Source organism: Leuresthes tenuis, unplaced genomic scaffold (assembly GCF_036924035.1).
Source record: "Leuresthes tenuis unplaced genomic scaffold, fLeuTen1.0.hap1 SCAF_34, whole genome shotgun sequence".
NCBI classification, from domain to species: Eukaryota; Metazoa; Chordata; class Actinopteri; order Atheriniformes; family Atherinopsidae; genus Leuresthes; species Leuresthes tenuis.
In genome coordinates this window covers 1,029,451-1,047,076 of record NW_027325388.1, presented here as the reverse complement: position 1 = coordinate 1,047,076, position 17,626 = coordinate 1,029,451, and the positions used below count along the sequence as shown (strand labels likewise).

Below are 17,626 nucleotides of genomic sequence, written 5' to 3'. Positions count from 1 at the left end.
CAAAAGAGGGAGCGGAGTTGTTCAGCTAAGAGAAGGTGTGAAAGTCCGACCATGGTTTGTAAAAAGCGGGTAAGAAAAGGTTCGTATGCCCGAATATACACTATCAAAACCGGAAGCGTAGGTGTTCGGCTGCAAGAAGGTGTGAACGTCCGACCAAAGTTTTTAAAAAAGCAGTTAAGAAAAGGTTCGAATATCTAACCAAACATAATCAAAAGCGGGAGCAGAGCTGTTTGACTGCAAGTAGGTGTGACTGTCAGAGAATAATTTGCAAAAAGCTGATGAGAAAGGGTGAGAAATCCCGACTATACACCATCAAATGCGGTAGCGGAGTTGTTCGACTGTGAGTAGGTGTGATTCTCCAACCATAATTGCTGAAAAATGTGTTAGAAAAGGTAAGAATGCCGGTCCATACATCATCAAAAGCGGGAGAGGTGGTGTTCGGCTGCAAGTAGGTGTGAATGTCCATTAATAATTGCTTTAAAACATGAAAGAAAATTTTCGAATATCAAACCTTACATGATCATTAGCGGGAGAGGAGGTGTTCAGCTGCAAGAAGATGTGAATATCCACCCATAATTACTGAAAAATGGGTAGGAAAAGATGCGAATGTCCAACCATAAATCATCAAAAGCAGGAGTGGAGTTGTTCAGCTACAAGAAGGTATGAAAGTCCAACCATGGTTTGTAAAAAGCGGGTAAGAGAAGGTTCGAATACTGAAAAATGTGTTAGAAAAGGTAAGAATGCCGGACCATATATCATCAAAAGCGGGAGAGGTTGTGTTCGGCTGCAAGAAGGTGTGAATGTCCAGCCATAATTACTCACAAACGGGTAAGAAAAGGTACTATTGCCAGACCATATATGATCAAAACAGGGAGCGGAGGTGGTTCAGCTGCAAGAAGGTTTGAATGTCCGACTAAAGTTTGTAAAAAGCGGGTAAGACAAGGTGTGAATGCCCGACAATGTATGATCAAAAGAGGTGCGGAGGTTTACAGCTGCAAGAAGGTCTGAATATCCACCCATAATTACTGAAAAATGGGTAAGAAAAGGTGCGAAAGCCCAACCGCACATGATCATAAGTGGATGAGAAGGTGTTCGACTGCAAGTAGGTGTGAATGTAAGATCATAATTTGTAAAAAGCGGGTAAGAAAAGGTAAGAATGCCCAACCATAAATTATCAAAAGTGGCAGCAGAGTTTCGGCTGGTATTTATCAATGTCTAGATAGATTTCAACAAAAAACAACGTTGTACTTTGCAGTAAAAGAAAGTGCAAATCAAAAGTTTTAGGAATCCGAGAATAAGCTTATTTTCATGAGTTCTGCACGATTTCGGATTTTATGTATAAAATGAATTTCTTCACGCAAACTAAGTTAACACTGCTTTGTCCTTCATATGTACCCATTTCTACATATATTTCAAGCATAAACTTCCTCATATTACCCTGAATGAGAAAGAGCCACACTTGTGATTAAGCCATACCTCCCTTTTGAGGAGTTCTGCATGATTTGGGATTTTATCTATAAAATTAATTCCTTCACTCAAACTATGTTAAAACGGCTTTTACCTTCATATTTATCAATGTCTCGATAGATTTAAACAAAAAAACCACGTTGTACTTTTCAATAAAAGAAAGAGCCAATCAAAAGTTTTAGGAATCCGAGAATAAGCTTATTTTCATGAGTTCTGCACGATTTCGGATTTTATGTATAAAATGAATTCATTCACTCAAACCAAGTTAAAACTGCTTTTTCCTTCATATTTATCAATGTCTAGATCGACTTCAACAAAGAACAACATTGTATTTTGCAGTAGAAGAAAGAGCAAAACTGAAGGATCAGGAATCCGAGAATAAGCTTCTTTTCATACGTTCTGCATGATTTGGGATTTTATGTATAAAATGAATTCCTTCACTCAAACTAAGTTAACACTGCTTTGTCCTTCATATGTACCCATTTCTACATATATTTCAAGCATAAACTTCCTCATACTACCCTGAATGAGAAAGAACCACACTTGTGATTAAGCCATACGCCCCTTTTGAGGAGTTCTGCATGATTTGGGATTTTATCTATAAAATCAATTCCTTCACTCAAACTATGTTAAAACGGCTTTTACCTTCATATTTATCAATGTCTCGATAGATTTAAACAAAAAAACAACGTTGTTTAAATATTTCTAGACATGGTAAATATGAAGGACAAATCAGTTTTAACATAGTTTGAGTGAAGTAATGCATTTTATAAGCAAAATCCCAAATCATGCAGAACTCACGAAATGCTTTTTCTCACTTTTCACTGCTTTTTACAAACTTTGGTCGGACGTTCACACCTTCTTGCATCCGAACACCTCCGCTTCCGCTTTTGATGATGTATATTCGGGCATTCGAACCTTTTTTTACCCGCTTTTTACAAACCATTGTCGGACTTTCACACCTTCTTGCAGCCGAACACCACCTCTCCCGCTTTTAATGATGTATGGTCCAGTATTCTTACCTTTTCTAACACATTTTTCAGCAATTATGGTCGGACATTCACACCTACTCACAGCTGGACACCTCCGCTCTCGCTTTTGATTATACAATGAAGGGACATCGCTCCTTGTCTTACCAGCTTTTTACAAACTTTAGTCGAACATTCACACCTTCTTGCAGCTGAACACCTCCGCTCCCGCTTTTGATGATGTATAGTCGGGCTTTCGAGCCTTTTCTTACCCGGTTTTTACAAATTATGGTTGGACATTCAGACCTTGCAGCCGAACACCTCCGCTCTCTCTTTTGATCATACATTGTTGGGCATTCGCACCTTGTCTTACCCGCTTTTTACAAACTATAGTCAGACATTCACACCTTGCAGCTGAACCTCCGCTCCCTGTTTTGATCATGTATGGTCTGGTAATACTACCTTTTCTTCCCCCGTTTGTGAGTAATTATGGCTGGACATTCACATCTACTTGCAGTCGAACAGCTCTGCTCCCGCTTTTGATTATGTTTGGTTGGATATTCGAACCTTTTCTTAACTGCTTTTTACAAACCATGGTCGGACTTTCACACCTTCTTGTAGCCGAACAACTCCGCTCCCGCTATTGATTGTGTACAGTCGGGTATTTTAACCTTTTCTTACCCGCTTTTTACCAACTATGGTCGGACATTCACACCGTCTTACAGCGGAACACCTCCGCTCCCGCTTTTTATGGTGTATAGTCGGGCATTCGAACCTTTTCTTACCCGCTATTTACAAACTATGGTAGGACATACAAACCTTCGTGTATCCGAAAACCTCCGCTCTCTCTTTTGATCATACATTGTCGGACATTCGCACCTTTTCTTACCCGCTTTTTACAAACCATGGTCGGACTGTCACACCTTCTTGTAGCCGAACACATCCGCTCCCGCTATTGATTGTGTACAGTCGGGTATTTTAACCTTTTCTTACCCGCTTTTTACCAAGTATGGTTGGACATTCACACTTTCGTACAGCGGAACACCTCCGCTCCCTCTTTTGATGGTGTATGTTCGGGCATTCAAACCTTTTCTTACCCGCTTTTTCCAAACTATGGTCGGCTATTCACAGCTTCCTCTCCACCATACTTGTATGGTGGGATATTCACACCCACTTGCATCCGAAAACCTCCGCCCCAAATTTTGTTGATATTTAGTCGGACATTCGCACCTTACACGCTTCTGGCAAACTATGGCCTTCTTGCAGCCAAACAACTCTGATCTCGCTTTTGATGATGTAAGGTTGGGCATTCAGACCTTGCTTCACCTGCTTTTCACCAAATATAGTCGGACATTCACACCTTCTTGCAGCCGAACACTTCCGCTCCACCTTTTAGTGTTCTATCACACCTTTTTTTTCACCGCATTTTATACATTATGGTTGGAAATTTTCAACCACTTTCATCCGAAGACCTCTCCTCCCGCTTTTGTTAATATATTTGAACTTTACTTTGACATTCAAACCTTCTTGCAGCTGAACCACCTCCGCTCCCTGTTTTGATCATATATGGTCTGGCAATACTACCTTTTCTTACCCGTTTGTGAGTAATTATGGCTGGACATTCACACCTACTCACAGCCGAACAACTCCGCTCCCGCATTTGATGGTGTATAGTCGGGCATTCTCACCCTTTCTCATCAGCTTTTTGCAAATTATGATCTGACATTCACACCTACTTGCAGTCGAACAGCTCTGCTCCCGCTTTTGATTATGTTTGGTTGGATATTCGAACCTTTTCTTAACTTCTTTTTACATATTTTGGTTGGACGTTCACACCTTCTTGTTGCCGAACACTTCCACTCCTGCTTTTGATGATGTATGGTCGGGCATTCACACCTTTTTTTGCCCATTTTTCAGGAATTATGGGTGGACATTCACACCTTGCAGCTGAACACCTCCTATCCCACTTATGATCATGTGCGGTTTGATTTTCGAAAAGTTTCTTTCATGTTTTCTAGCAATTATTGATGGACATGTAGACCTTCTTGCAGCTGAACACCTCCGCTCCCGCTTTTGATCATACATTGTCAGGCATTCGCACCTTGTCTTACCCACTTTTTACAAACTTTAGTCGAACAGTCACACCTTTTTGCAGCCGAACACCACCTCTACCGCTTTTGATGATGTATGGTCCAGCATTCTTACCTTTTCTAACACATTCTTCAGCAATTATGGTCGGACATTCACACCTACTCAGAGCCGAACACCTCCGCTCCCGCATTTGATGGTCTATAGTCGGGCATTCTACAGCGGAAAAGACTCATTCTTATGTTTGGTTAGATATTCGAACCTTTTCTTAACTGCTTTTTACAAACTTTGGTCGGACGTTCACAATATCTTGCAGCCGAACACCTCCGCTTCCGCTTTTGATGGTGTATATTCGGGCATACGAACCTTTTCTTACCCGCTTTTTACAAACCAAGGTCGGACTTTCACACCTTCTCTTAGCTGAACAACTCCGCTCCCTCTTTTGATGGTGTACAGTCGGGTAATTTAACCTTTTCTTACCCGCTTTTTACCATCTATGGTCGGACATTCACACCGTCTTACAGCGGAACACCTCCGCTCCCTCTTTTGATGATGTATGGTTAGGCAATCGCACCTTTTCTTACCCATTTTTCAGTAATTATGGGTAGACATTCACACCTTCTTGCAGCTGAACACCTCCTCTCCTGCTTATGATCATGTGCAGTTTGATATTTGAAAATTTTCTTTCATGTTTTCTAGCAATTATTGATGGACATTCAGACCGTCTTGAAGTTGAACACCTCCGCTCCCACTTTTGATGGTGTATAGTCGGGCTTTCGAGCCTTTTCTTCCCCGGTTTTTACAAATTATGGTTGGACATTCAGACCTTCTTGCAGCCGAAAACCTCCACTCCCTCTTTTGATCATACATTGTCGGGCATTCGCACCTTTTCTTACCCGCTTTTTACAAACCATGGTCGGACTTTCACACCTTCTTGTAGCGGAACAACTCCGCTCCCGCTATTGATTGTGTACAGTCGGGTATTTTAACCTTTTCTTACCCGCTTTTTACCAACTATTGTTGGACATTCACACCGTCTTACAGCGGAACACCTCCGCTCCCTCTTTTGATGGTGTATGTTCGGGCACTCGAACCTTTTCTTACCCGCTTTTTACAAACTATGGTCAGACATTCAAACCTTCTTGTAGCCGAACACATCCACTCCTGCTTTTGATGATGGGTATTCAAACCTACTTGTTGCCCGCTTTTTATTAATTATGGGTGGACATACACACCTTGTCGCAGCCAAACACCTCCGCTCCCTGTTTTGATCATGTATGATTGGACATTCGCACCTTTTCTCACCCGCTTTTTACTATGGTCGGCCATTCACAGCTTCCTCTCCACCATACTTGTATGGTGGAATATTCACACCCACTTGCATCCGAAGACCTCCGCCCCCACTTTTGTTGATATTTAGCCGGTCATTCGCAGCTTACCCGCTTTTGGCAAACTATGGCCTTCTTGCAGCCAAACACCTCTGATCTCGTTTTTGATGATGTAAGGTTGGGCATTCAGACCTTGCTTCACCTGCTTTTCACCAAATATAGTCGAACAGTCACACCTTCTTGCAGCCGAACACTTCTGCTCCACCTTTTAGTGTTCTATGGGGTATTCACACCTTTTTTTTCATCGCATTTTATTGATTATGGTTGGAAATTCTCACCCACTCTTATCCGAAGACCTCTCCTCCTGCTTTTGTTAATATATAGTCGAGCATTCAAACCTTTTCTTACCCGCTTTTTACAAATTATGGTTGAACATTCACACCTACTTACAGCCGAACACCTCCGCTCCCGCTTTTGATGGTGTATAGTCGGGCTTTCGAGCCTTTTCTTCCCCGGTTTTTACAAATTATGGTTGTACATTCAGACCTTGCAGCCGAAAACCTCCGCTCCCTCATTTGATCATACATTGTCAGGCATTCGCACCTTGTCTTACCCGCTTTTTATAAACTTTAGTCAGATATTCACACCTTGCAGCTGAACCACCTCCGCTCCCTGTTTTGATAATGTATGGTCTGGCAATACTACCTTTTCTTACCGGTTTGTGAGTAATTATGGCTGTATATTCACACCTACTTGCAGCCGAACACCACTTTTCCCGCTTTTGATGATGTATGGTCCGGCATTCTAGTCTTTTCTAACACATTTTTCAGCAATTATGGTTTGACATTCACACCTACTCACAGCCGAACACTTCCGCTCCCGCATTTGATGGTGTATAGCCGGGCATTCTCACCCTTTCTCATCAGCTTTTTGCAAATTATGATCTGACATTCACACCTACTTGCAGTCGAACAGCTCTGCTCCCGCTTTTGATTATGTTTGGTTGGATATTCGAAACTTTTCTTCACTGCTTTTTACAAACTTTGGTCGGACGTTCACACCTTCTTGTAGCCGAACACATCCACTCCTGCTTTTGATGATGGGTATTCAAACCTACTTGTTGCCCGCTTTTCATTAATTATGGGTGGACATACACACCTTGTCGCAGCCAAACACCTCCGCTCCCTGTTAGGATCATGTATGGTTGGGCATTCGTACCTTTTCTTACCCATTTTGCAGTAATTATGGGTGGACATTCACACCTTCTTGCATTTGAACACCTCCTCTCCCGCTTATGATCATGTGCGGTTTGATATTCGAAAATTCTCTTCCATGTTTTCTAGCAATTATTGATGGACATTCAGACCTTCTTGCAGTTGAACACCTCCGCTCCAGCTGTTGATGGTGTATAGTCGGGCTTTCGAGCCTTTTCTTCCCAGATTTTTACAAAATATGGATGGACATTCAGACCTTGTTTCAGCCGAAAACCTCCTCTCCCTCTTTTGATCATACATTGTCGGGCATTCACACCTTTTCTTACCCGCTTTTTACAAACCATGGTCGGACTTTCACACCTTTTAGTAGCGGAACAACTCTGCTCCCGCTATTGATTGTGTACAATCGGGTATTTTAACCTTTTCTTACCTGCTTTTTGCCAACTATGGTCGGACATTCACACCTTCTTACAGCTGAACACCTCCGCTCCCTCCTTTGATGGTGTATGTTCGGGCATTCGAACCTTTTCTTACCCGCTTTTTACAAACTATGGTCAGACATTCACACCTTCTTGCAGCCGAACACTTCCGCTCTACCTTTTAGTGTTCTATGGGGTATTCACACCTTTTTTTTCACCGCATTTTATAGATTATGGTTGTAAATTCTCACCCACTCTTATCCGAAGACCTCTCCTCCTGCTTTGGTTAATATATAGTCGGGCATTCGAACCTTTTCTTACCCGCTTTTTACAAATTATGGTCGAACATTCACACCTACTTGCAGCCGAACACCTCCGCTCCCGCTTTTGATGGTGTATAGTCGGGCTTTCGAGCCTTTTCTTCCCCGGTTTTTACAAATTATGGTTGGACATTCAGACCTTGCAGCCGAAAACCTCCGCTCCCTCTTTTGATCATACATTGTCATGCATTCGCACCTACTTGCAGCCGAATACTTCCGCTCCACCTTTTAGTGATGTATGGTTGGCATTTGCACCTTTTCTTACCCTTTCTTACCCTACTGATTGCTTAAGATGAAGTTGTTTTTTCTCAAACTACAACATTTTTTTAATTGTTGAAACTTGATTTGAAGTGGATAAATAAGGAGGACAAACAGTTTTAAGTCAGGCTGATAGAAGGAATTAATTTTATAGCAAAATCTGTATTTCGTCATATGTCGAGAGATGCTTATTGCTGAAGAAGTTCTTTCTCATTCTAGAAAGTACAACGTTGTTTATCGTTGAAACTTGATTAGACATGAATAAATATGAAGTACAAAGCAGTCTTAACTTGGTTAGAGTTAAGGAATTCGTTTTATAGGAGAATCCGAATTCGTGCATAACTCGTAAAATAGAGCTTATTTTCGGATTCCTGAAGAATGAGTCTGGTTCTTTCTCATAATACAAAGTTTGTTGTTTATTGTTGAAACTTCATCAGAAGTGAAGAAATAAATGAATGCCTATCAACAAATGTGGGATCTAAACTCTACTGCTTCCTCTAAAATAATTTCCTTTCTCAATTCAGAAATGTGTGTGTGTAAGTCACAACACCCGTGACACCAAAACGGCTTTCTTTTCTCTCTTTTCTCTACACTCTGCACTGTGAGCACACACACCAAATCAGAAAGGCTTTTTTCTCTCTTTTCTACATTATGGACTGTGGGGACACAAAACCGCTCTCTCTTTTTTTTTTTGATTGTGTGCCAGGGCGTTGTCTCACGTATTAGATTATGCTTACGATACGAATGGGTTTATCAGTCACATCAGAATCCATACATACTGATCCTCCCCTAATAAAATGGTCGGATCTTATCAAACACACTTTGTTTCTTGTGACAATCAAGTCAGCGAAACAGCGTATACACGTCAAGACACTGAATCAAGTTTGCCACAAGAACTCATAAGTTTGGCAGTATTGCTCTGCCGTCAGCAATCATACACCCATTTTATTTTCGTGAGACATGTGCAGGCACCTGTTCATCTACTGTTCTATCACTATGAATTAGTTTATCTATTATCAATAAGGATACTTCTACAACTACTCTATCAAAGTATGTCCAGACTTCTTATGTTGTCAGTTGCTATATATGAATAAGTGGGTAGCTACTGACAAGCATTAAGCATGTCACACAGCCCAAACATATAACATTTCAGGACACACCACACAGTTAACAACCACAGTGAAGTGTCAAAGCCCAAACATGTAACATTCAACAGGACACTTACACAACACATTCAAATCAAACAGTCAGACAACATACAAGAACATATACCCCAGCCGGCATTGCTCCCTGCCTATTTTCCTACAGCTCACTATGTGTGCGCACACCTTTATTCACAAACTCTTCAACTTATACTCTTTTACCAAAGCTGCTACAGCTCGATTGGCCGAATACCGAATAATCCTAATTCGGTGAATTTGACATCTGCCTTACATGTAACAGATTAGCGGTTTAGCAGTTTTAATTTAGTTTGAGTGAAGGAATTCATTTTATAGCAAAATCCGAAATCGTGAAGAACTCATGAAAGTAAGCTTATTCTCGGATTCCTGAAACTTTAGATTTGCTATTTCTTTTACTGCAAAGTACAACGTTGTTTTTTTTGTTTAAATCTTTCAAGACATGGTAAATATGAAGGACAAAGCAGTTTTAACATAGTTTGAGTGAAGGAATTCATTTTATTGATAAAATCCCAAGAGTCTGCTGAGAAAAGAGAGTGAATGCGAAGTAGACTTTAACACGGCTCTGGGAGCGAGCCGAGTGCGGGCTAACCGGGAGAATTGCTTGAAAGAAACGCGACACCGAATGAGCGGTCAGAACAAAGCCTCAATACGGTTTTCCCGTTGTGTTTTTGTTGCTGCCGCTGTTTGCTTTTTCACAAGAGCGCACCTGTTGAGGGGGGTTCTGGGGGGGCCTGGGTGATGGTGGGTCTCAGGCCTGGGCTGCTGCGACTGGTGTGACCGGGTGGTTTGTTTGTTTGTTTTTTGTTGTTGTTTGTTTGTTTTTTGTAGAGGTCCTCCGGAGTGGGGTTGGGTTGAGTGGGGTGGGGCGGGATGGGTACCTTCTGGGGGTACAGTAGCTCCCAGAATATGGTCGCTGCAGGCCCCGAGCCTGGTGGACATCAGGCCCTCCTGTCCTGTGTTGGCTCCCTGGTAGCGGGGATGCCTATTGCAGCCAGTCCCTGGCTGCCCCCAGTGTATATCCCCATACCCCTCTCCCTTCTGGCTCCTGTACACAGCACACACTCACACATGAAGGGTATTGGGGGCGTGTGTGTTCGGTGGGGTGTAGTGGACTCTGCAGTAGTTGCACTCTGCAGTTCCCACCCCTGTTTTAATTACACCTTAGACATTACTACTTATCAAACACACTCACACACACACATTAGGTCTTGGGGGGTGGTTACACTGAGTGGCATCTGGTGGGCGGGGCTCTTTGGGTATGTAGGCTTCCCAGAGGGCCACGCTCCCAGTTCTACAAGTTTGGCTGCCCCTCAATTTTAATTGCTCACTATTAGAAAATATTGAAGAGCCAGAAGGGTGAGGGGAGGGGTCTTCTTCGCACACCCCTGCTTCCTGGTTGCTGCTCGGGGTGGGAGGGGCCAGGAGGATTAATTAATTGTTCTGCTGGTTTGGGGTCTGTGGTGGCTGGGGGGCTGCTGGCCCCCTGGTGTGCCCGCTGCACTACACCCCAGCGGAGTCGAGGGAGGGAGGACGTGTGGATGTATGGGACATGAAAGTGTGTGTGGTAATGATTGGGCCTGGATCTTGGACTTGCTGTCGCCTGGCCTGCCTGTGCTTCTCCCGATGGGGGGGGGCGGCGTGGCCTCTCTCCGCTGCTCGCGACTTCACCCACCTGTGGGCACGTCTTGACTCCCAGGGCACTTGGCCAGGGGTGCTGGGGCAGGCGCTGACCCACTGTGTGGCTGTCTGGGGCGCTTGGCCCTCCTGGGTATTGGGTGGGGCCTCTGCCGGGGGGTTTGGGGGCGCTCGGGCTCCTGGGGCCCGGATCCAGTGCACGGCCCATGTCTGGGCGGCTGGGGCCTGGCGACGTCGGTGGGCTGTTGCCCCTGGCTCCCGGAGGGCCTCTGCCCTATGCTTATGGGGGCTCTTTCCGGGGGCTTCCTCTGCAGTCTTCTGGGTGGATGCGTGGTTGCCCCTGCGGTGGGCTTCCTGGGTTCTGTGCTCTGTGGGGGCTGCTGGTGGCCCGGGTCTTGTGGCCCTCTCTGCCTGCTTCTGATTGCTTGGGGGGGCTGTGGATTGTGGCCCTGTATGCTTATACACTCATAACTAAGCACGGTTATCATGTAGGTCCTGTGCCATGGGTGTTGCATGTTCTCACACAGACACAACCACATTCATTAGTCCAGTAGCATGGTCGCTAAGCAGTTGATGTATTATCATGTCGTCTCAGGTCATCTATATCCACAGCTGTGTTGTATGCGATGTATGTTCTGTTTTTCTCTTCTTTCCTCTTCTTCTTTCCTTGTCCCCCGGTCCGGTTCAGTTCTATTACATGTCATATATTGTAAACAGAAATAAATAAATGGGCATCAAGGGGAGCTTTACATTTATAAAACTTCCCTTGGCAAAGCAAATCTGTTTGGCATCAAAGGTATTCAGACTACAATTCTGCTGCCATAATGCTGAACACGATAAGGGGAAAAAAAAGTAAAGAAGACAGTTCTGCCGAAAGCCAGGGACTAGACCTGTTCTAAGTTCTGTACTTTTTAAAAGGGAGCCAACACAGGACAGGAGGGCCTGATGTCCACCAGGCTCGGGGCCTGCAGCGACCATATTCTGGGAGCTACTGTACCCCCAGAAGGTACCCATCCCGCCCCACCCCACTAAACCCAACCCCACTCCGGAGGACCTCTACAAAAAACAAACAAACAACAACAAAAAACAAACAAACAAACCACCCGGTCACACCAGTCGCAGCAGCCCGGGCCTGAGACCCACCATCACCCAGGCCCCCCCAGGCCCCCCCTCAACAGGTGCGCTCTTGTGAAAAAGCAAACAGCGGCAGCAACAAAAACACAACGGGAACACCGTATTGAGGCTTTGTTCTGACCGCTCATTTGGTATGGCGTTTCTTTCAAGCAATTCTCCCGGTTAGCCCACACTCGGCTCGCTCCCAGAGCTGTGTTAAAGTCTACTTCGCATTCACTCTCTTTTCTCAGCAGACTAAAAGAAAGTTTAATCTTGGGCTCCCTGAAACTTCCATCCTGCACCGCTGTTTGCTTTTTCACAAGAGCAGAGAAGAGCGCACCGTTCCCAGCGGCACTGCAGTACTGGGTCGATGCTTGGAGTGAACGGAGCAAGCTTCTTTTTCAACTCCTATTCTTAAAAATCCATTTAATATGTAGTCCTCGTATAGAGGACATATTAAACTGATAAGAACAGATACTACACTTGATCTTAGCCAAAAGGCCGAGAAGCGATAACTGTCCACTGTTTCAGGTCCGAGGGCCCTTGCTGGCACAATGCGCACTTGTAGCAGTGTTCTTTTTATGGCCATAGGTGGCCAGAGTGTCACGTTGCACCTCCGCCCACCCGCTGCACTGAGCACTCTTCAGCCCTTTTAAATGGTATAACTTTGCACTCCCGCATGCTCCAGCAAGCACCATTCAAGCAACAACTTTGCACTCCAGCTTCGAACATCGGCACAATCGCAACAAGTAAGGCGACTCTACTCAGAGAAGTCACTCTGCACAGTAACAAGATTTCTTTTGCACAGACAGAAAGGGCTTCACCCGCAAAGGTAAAGACTGCCAAAAATAGAAACAACTCATTAGTGCTGCTCTCCACGAAAGTCTTTAGTAAAAGGCGAAAGACTTGTATGTTATGAAGAGAAACCAGAGTACGATTATCCGTCACTGCGGGAGCAGGGCATCAGGCTAGTTGCCATAGCCACCTTCCCCATGGTGAGCGTTGCTTGATTGAAACGCTTGCCCCTGTGCAATCGACAAGGCAGCAACAAAAACACCACGGGAACACCGTATTGAGGCTTTGTTCTGACCGCTCATTTGGTGTCGCGTTTCTTTCAAGCAATTCTCCCGGTTAGCCCACACTCGGCTCGCTCCCAGAGCCGTGTTAAAGTCTACTTCGCATTCACTCTCTTTTCTCAGCAGACTCTTGGGATTTTATCTATAAAATGAATTCCTTCACTCAAACTATGTTAAAACTGCTTTGTCCTTCATATTTACCATGTCTAGAAATATTTAAACAAAAAAAAAACAACGTTGTACTTTGCAGTAAAAGAAAGAGCAAATCTAAAGTTTCAGGAATCCGAGAATAAGCTTACTTTCATGAGTTCTTCACGATTTCGGATTTTGCTATAAAATGAATTCCTTCACTCAAACTAAATTAAAACTGCTAAACCGCTAATCTGTTATATGTAAGGCAGATGTCAAATTCACCGAAATAGGATCAAAGGGTATTCGGCCAATCGAGCTGTAGCAGCTTCGGTAAAAGAGTATAAGTTGAAGAGTTTGTGAATAAAGGTGTGCGCACACATAGTGTGCTGTACGAAAATAGGCAGGGAGCAATGCCGGCTGGGGTATATGTTCTTGTATGTTGTCTGACTGTTTGATTTGAATGTGTTGTGTAAGTGTCCTGTTGAATGTTACATGTTTGGGCTTTGACACGCTTCACTGTGGTTGTTAACTGTGTGGTGTGTCCTGAAATGTTATATGTTTGGGCTGTGTGACATGCTTAATGCTTGTCAGTAGCTACCCACTTATTCATATATAGCAACTGACAACATAAGAAGTCCGGACATACTTTGATAGTAGTTGTAGAAGTATCCTTATTGATAATAGATCACTAATTCATAGTGATAGAACAGTAGATGAACAGGTGCTTGCACATGTCTCACGAAAATAAAATGGGTGTATGATTGCTGACGGCAGAGCAATACTGCCAAACTTATGAGTTCTTGTGGCAAACTTGATTCAGTGTCTTGACGTGTATACGCTGTTTCGCTGACTTGATTGTCACAAGAAACAAAGTGTGTTTGATAAGATCCGACCATTTTATTACGGGAGGATCAGTATGTATGGATTCTGATGTGACTGATAAACCCATTCGTATCTTAAGCATAATCTAATACGTGAGACAACGCCCTGGCACACGATAAAAAAAAAAAAGAGAGAGAGCGGTTTTGTGTCCCACTCTAAAACTATCAGGCAGTCGGTCGAGTTTTTCAAAATCTTTAAAAACATCTAAAATGTCTGATGATAAAAGGTCCCAATAGGTCAGATAGAATTCTGCAGGAAGCCCGTCTAAACCCGGAGCTCGACTTCTCTTAAAACCTGTTAGGCATTTTTTTTACTCTAAAGCAGTAAAATTCTGTTTCAAGTGTGCATTCTCTTTTACGGTTTTGTCAACGAATTTTAAGATTTCTGCCGATGTTTCCAAGTGCACTGGTTTCTCTTTGTACATGTTACTATAAAAGGTATGTACAGTTTCAATCATCTCTTGTGTGGATTTTGTTAAAAACCCATCTTCTCTTTTTAGATTTTGAATACACTCCTTTTTATTTATAACTTTCTTTCTTTTTCACCTTCCTCAATTTCCTGCTCCCTGCTTCTTACAAAAATTCCTTTACTCTTTATTTCTGCTAAAACTGACATTTCCTTTTTGACATCTTTGATTTCTTCTTTAAAGTCTATGCCACACTGATTTAGTTTAAAGTAGCGCTGTAAGCGTTTATGTAGTCCCATCATATATCTATTCTCTTTCCTTTTTTTACGTTTACCTTGCTGTTTAAAAAAAGTCTGGGTCGTTTCCTTCACCATTTCCCACCATTGTGCATGTGTTTCGTAGAGGTCTTGAAGGGTCTGCCACTCTTTATAACATTCCCTGTACTGACTGACTATGATTTCATCCTCCAACAGGGAACAGTTGAGTTTCCACAGACCACTTCCTACCGTCACACCAGAAGGGGGTGAAAGGGTGCAGGAGAGCATAAGGTGGTCTGAAAAGAAAACAGGGGTTAATCTAACATCAGTGGGTGGGCAATCTCTAGTAAAGAAATAATCAATGCGAGAGGCTCTGGTGCCATCATGACTAAACCAGGTGAAGCCCTCCTCTCTGGGATGCATGGTTTTAAAACAGTCAGTAAGCTTAAAATCCCTGCATATGCCCTGAAATAAAATCGAAGTCTTATCCACTTTAAAATCTACCCCTGCTCTTTTTCTATCTTTCCTGCTCAAGATACAGTTAAAATCCCCTCCTACAACTAAAGGTACTTGCCCTAGCATGTAAAGCTGTATATCTTCTATAAGGTCATACCTTTCATTTTTTCCATTGAAACCATAAATATTTAAGAGGTTAAAGTCTTGCCCCATAAAATTCAAGTGTGCTAAAAGTGCCCGTCCGTCTCTCACCACTGTGCTACCTTTCACCAGAACATGCGGATTTTTAATTAGAATGGCCACACCATCATTTTTATTTTGATTTGAGCCACTCCATATCGATAAATGGGGCCACATTTCCTCCCATTGTCTATGGTTTTTTAAAAAAGGTAGTCCACATTCTTGTATTAAAAACACATCTGATTTTATGGAGTCTAAGAAGGATAAAATACTCTGGGCTCTTGTCTTTGATTTCACACTTCTCACATTTAGTGTTGAGAAGGTGAGAACCATTAAAAGCATAAAGGAAAGTAGGTATGTCATTTTCGTTTTTCTAAGTTATCAAAACAAATTACACACAGGTTATTTCTTGGGAAACTAGCTCTTCCTTCATTTCTTTAGGTGAAAAGTGAGTAGGGTGATCTATATTTCCTTTTCGGACTCTCGGTGTTGGCCTCTGACGCAATGTTGCATTTAACTTTGAGTCCCTGGGGGTTGATTGCAGAGCTGAAGTTAAAAAGGAGACCTCATTTGGTGAGTCGGAGGGGAAGACTCTAGGTTCTTCCACTGAAGAACTGTCTGAAAGGGACCTAACCCTTCCCCTCTTCTCTGATACCACTGGGGAATCAGAGGCTCAGATGCCGTCCTCTTCGGCTGTTGACCTTCGGGGAGGTGAGTATCTTCACTAGACTCACCTGTCTGCTCTTCCTCCTCATTTAGCGTAGCTCCACCCTCTGCCTGTGAATTCTCACAGACTTCAACACTGAGTGGTGAGGCCTCTACAGGCCCCTCCCCTTTTTGCTCCTCACTTCCAATCCAAGCTTTTGGCGGGAAGTTTGAATTTATTGGGTCAACCTCTTCACTTTGTTCACCAACTGCCACCTTTGGTCCTTCTCTTTGTTGGCTTGACTGTGGCTTTACCGTCTTTAATTTGTTGGCAAAAGATTTAGGGCAATCTCTGAAGAGGTGATTTAATTCTCCACAGAGATTACATTTCCTGCCATTTGGACACTCTCCAAAAGTTTGCCCAATTTCTCTGCTCTTCCCACATAACACCTTGGTACAAGCCTCAACCAGGTGTCCATGCTCACCACACTTGCGGCAGAACTTGGGCTGCCCCTGGTAGTGGATGTAACCTCGGTTTTCAAGGTGGCCAAAGTGTCGCCCACCCGCTGCACTGAGCACTCTTCAGCCCTTTTAAATGGTATAACTTTGCACTCCCGCACGCTCCAGCAAGCACCATTCAAGCAACAACTTTGCACTCCAGCTTCGAACATCGGCACAGTCGCAACAAGTAAGGCGACTCTACTCAGAGAAGTCACTCTGCACAGTAAGAAGATTTCTTTTGCACAGACAGAAAGGGCTTCACCCGCAAAGGTAAAGCCTGCCAAAAATAGAAACAACTCATTAGTGCTGCTCTCCACAGAAATCTTTAGTAAAAGGCGAAAGACTTATGAGAAAGAGTTATGAAGAGAAACCAGAGTACGATTATCCGTCACTGCGGGAGCAGGGCATCAGGCTAGTTGGCATAGCCACCTTCCCCATGGTGAGCTTTGCTTGGTTGAGACGCTTGCCCCCCCCCCCCCCCCCCCCCCCTTGCTCCTCGGCTGACCAAGTAGGAACAATCGGGCCCTATTCGATGGCTGCCTTGTCTTTTACTCTGTGCAAAAGACAAGGCAGCAACAAAAACACCACGAGAATCCCGTATTGAGGCTTTGTTCTGATCGCTCATTCGGTGTCGCGTTTCTTTCAAGCAATTCTCCCGGTTAGCCCACACTCGGCTCGCTCCCATAGCCGTGTTAAAGTCTACTTCGCATTCACTCTCTTTTCTCAGCAGACTCTTGGGATTTTATCTATAAAATTAATTCCTTCACTCAAACTATGTGAAAACTGCTTTGTCCTTAATATTTACCATGTCTAGAAAGATTTAAACAAAAAAAACAACGTTGTACTTTGCAGTAAAAGAAAGAGCAAATCTAAAGTTTCAGGAATCCGAGAATAAGCTTACTTTCATGAGTTCTTCACGATTTCGGATTTTGCTATAAAATGAATTCCTTCACTCAAACTAAATTAAAACTGCTAAACCGCTAATCTGTTATATGTAAGGCAGATGTCAAATTCACCGAAATAGGATCAAAGGGTATTCGGCCAATCGAGCTGTAGCAGCTTCGGTAAAAGAGTATAAGTTGAAGAGTTTGTGAATAAAG

At 43.5% G+C, this 17,626-nt stretch overlaps 3 non-coding genes across 3 annotated transcripts; all 3 read right to left on the bottom strand.

The window, feature by feature from the left end:
* Positions 1-12,320: 12,320 nt before the first annotated feature.
* LOC140285340 (U2 spliceosomal RNA) lies at positions 12,321-12,504 on the bottom strand. Its single transcript, XR_011910431.1, has one exon. It is a non-coding gene; the product is annotated as a U2 spliceosomal RNA (small nuclear RNA).
* A 308-nt stretch (positions 12,505-12,812) lies between these two features.
* On the bottom strand, positions 12,813-12,926 carry LOC140285257 (U5 spliceosomal RNA). The gene has a single exon (XR_011910354.1). It is a non-coding gene; the product is annotated as a U5 spliceosomal RNA (small nuclear RNA).
* Positions 12,927-16,785: 3,859 nt separating this feature from the next.
* On the bottom strand, positions 16,786-16,905 carry LOC140285296 (U5 spliceosomal RNA). The gene has a single exon (XR_011910391.1). It is a non-coding gene; the product is annotated as a U5 spliceosomal RNA (small nuclear RNA).
* Between the last annotated feature and the right edge of the window lie 721 nt (positions 16,906-17,626).